Below are 3,180 nucleotides of genomic sequence, written 5' to 3'. Positions count from 1 at the left end.
CTAGTCTGGTGTTGTTCTGAATTGCAGCATTGTGCATTGAAGTGTCACCGTCTGTGTAATAGTTCAGACACATCTTTATTCAAACTAGAGTTCAGGGGGCAGTATATAAATAGCCAACGTGTTGCGGGGGCTCAAACATATATCCGCTTCATCAGTGCTTACTAAAGGAGAATATGTATTAGGATTGTGATGGCTTGAAATTGGATACTGTTTTCTCCAATGTGTGAGAATACACAGAGCTCATCAGTAGCTGCCTTGGCAGCCAACATTTAACAACAAAAAAACACACAAAAAAACAAAGATAAAGTGTATATAAACCATAACAATGAACCTATCTTGTCTGCTATTTTGTTCAGTTGAAAAAGTTTTGTTATATCTGATTGATATAATACCTTTTGATCCTGCCAGAAATCCAGGGTATTTCTTCCTGTAGTGAACTGACAATGCTGCCCTGAAATTTCAATCAATTGTATCAGCCTTGTCTGAGCTCTCTCTGTGGGCTGCAGAACAACTCCTCTTTACATTATGGAGATTATGAGATGTGTTCTGTAGCTCAAACCCACTTTCTATCATAGGGTGTCAAAGCTGCTTCTTCACTGATACAGTTCAGAGAGTGAGCGTTGTCACCCTAGGACAGGGAAAGAGTTACTGGCAGGATCACTAGGAGACTATAAGGAAAAAAAGGCCTTAAAAAGGCTTCTAAGGACTAGTAAGCTGCAAAATGTTAATTTTGTGTTATTGGGTTTAAATACACTTTAATTATTGAACATTATTTTTTTATTTGCACTGTGAATTCTAGACATGTGCAATTTGTTTCTTTCCGAATCAAAATTTGTATGAATTTTCCGAAATCGACATTCGGACACATCCAAATTTCCGAATCCCAATGCATCCGAATGTGTCCGAGTCCGAATTTCCATTTCCGAACGTCGGATCGGAAACTGAAGCGGACATCTGACTTTTCTGTCCAATCAGATGTGTTTTTCAGTTTAATGCATCCGAATGGGTCTGAATTTTAATTACGGCAACATGGGTGCTATATATATATATATATATATATATATATATATATATATACATTATTTTGTAATATACAGAGACACCCCTGTGGGCTGAAGTAGCGGCTACGCGTTTCGAGGGTAACCCTCTTTGTCAAGCCTACGCTGTAAGCATACCCTGGGGGACGCCCTGGACACTCCAGATCGCCAGTATACAGACCATCTTCGTCATCCCCATGTGAGTGCATGGACTTCGGATGCCCGCCGATGACTCCCTAACTGTAAGTCACACTTCTGCCACTTCCACTTCAACCATTCAGCTAATAGGCTGCACATTATTCATTTATTCATTGAGCATTTCTAGGTAGTCGCACTCTTCTATATATTGTGTTTTGTTCAGAGGAGTTAAAGTGTCTCTTTTGTTTAACCATGCAGGTTAAGGGAAAAGGGTCACTTATATATCCTTCTCCCCAGAAGCCCAAACCCACCTTCAAAAATGCCCATAATTTCTAGTATGAATGAATACAGTATATGACTCACACACCCACACTAAGTGCCTCATTATTGGGGAAGGAGACCATAGCCCTGTGTGAGCTCTGAGAAGTCAATTTGGAGCTTTCACAGGGCTTTCTTTTCCTGGTCCCAGTGGCCGAACAGAGCGCTGTGGGAGCAAGGAAAGGTGAGGTAGGATCTCACTGCTAGGGGGGGCGGATAGTTAACGTAGAACTAAGCTCTCACAAAATAATATTTTGTTGTTTAGCAAATACAGTTTTCCCCTTTTGTGGTTCATGTTTTCTCTCCTTGCACTGTTCACATCCTGTAGACTCTTTGTATGAACCACACCGTAGATGTAAGCACGCTCCAACAGCAGCTGAACATTACAGTTTGACTGTGGGGACCATTGCAGAATATTCTGGCTTCAAAACAGCTGTTTGTTGTCCAAATCAGGAGTGCGCAGGAAACACTGACAACACTGAAGCTGTAAATACACTTTGCTGGTATCATTTAAAGGGTAATTAAACCCTCACATGTTTTTACATATATCTACAAGCAGTAGATATATGCAAAACGATAAAAAAAAAAATTTGAAAGGGTTAATACTTAGCTGTGTCTCCCCCGCATGCTCCCGTCCGAACATCTGAAAATTTCTCAGGCAGTCGCAAAGGATCTTGGGGCGGCCGCATGCACAGTTCAGATGTTCGGCAGGGAGACGAGGAGAGACACAAGGTAAGTATATGGAGCAGCGTGCACCCGCACAGACTCCATGGGACATGAGTGAAGAGGAGGACAGAGGAGTCAATGCTGGATCACAGACCCGCACCAACGCTGGAGGGACAGCCAAAAACTACAGGAAAGAAGAAGAAGATCGGATTAAGAGCCATCATTTAAGGTAATAAAACTGGAATAAAGAAAAAAAATAAGATTTTTTGACTGTACTGGAACATGTGCAACACTATATTTTCTTTGGGTTTAGATAAACTTTAAGGTACCCTTTTATTTTGCTCTTCATTGACTTTAAGTCTTCCACCTACTGACCTCTTCCCCATTCACTAAAAGGGACAAAAATACCCATAACCAAAGACATGCTCCAAAGACATGCTGGTAGGTTATTTGGCTCCTGTCTAAATTGGACCTTGTATGTTTGCATGTGATATAGCAACCTTATATTTTAAGCTCCTTGAGGGCCGGGACTGTTCTGAATGTGCAAAGTGCTGTGTAAATTGCTAGTGCTATATAAATACCTGTAATAAATAAATAAATAACCAAGGAAAAAAGTCCTTTATTAGAAATACCTCCCAGTTCAAGAAATTATTAGAGGACACAAAATCAATTACCTTGTTCAACATCCCCAAAGGGCCAAAATATTTTATCGAAATGTTCTCCATCTTCATTGTAGCTCTAAAGATTACCTCAATGGGGTTTGTCAGTAGTAAATCCACCAACATGTGGGAAACTGCTGGGTTTCCATGATCTGAATGGATCAGCTGTGGTTAGTTTCAAACCTTTTTACTGATCGACCATTTTAAAGAAGAACCGCAGGAATTTTAAAAGCATACCCCTATGGGAAGGGGGGCTCTCAAGTGCTCATTTTGTCTTGGGAGGCAGATATACTCACCTGATCCTCGGTCTTGCCAGGCTGCTAGACCCTTCCCCACAAACAGCCTCTTCTTCTGCCCTGGGC

This window comes from Nanorana parkeri, unplaced genomic scaffold (genome assembly GCF_000935625.1).
Source record: "Nanorana parkeri isolate BGI_ZX_2015 unplaced genomic scaffold, ASM93562v1 scaffold1096, whole genome shotgun sequence".
Classification (NCBI taxonomy): Eukaryota; Metazoa; Chordata; class Amphibia; order Anura; family Dicroglossidae; genus Nanorana; species Nanorana parkeri.
The sequence above is the reverse complement of the archived record's forward strand: the minus strand, read 5'-3'. Positions refer to the sequence as shown.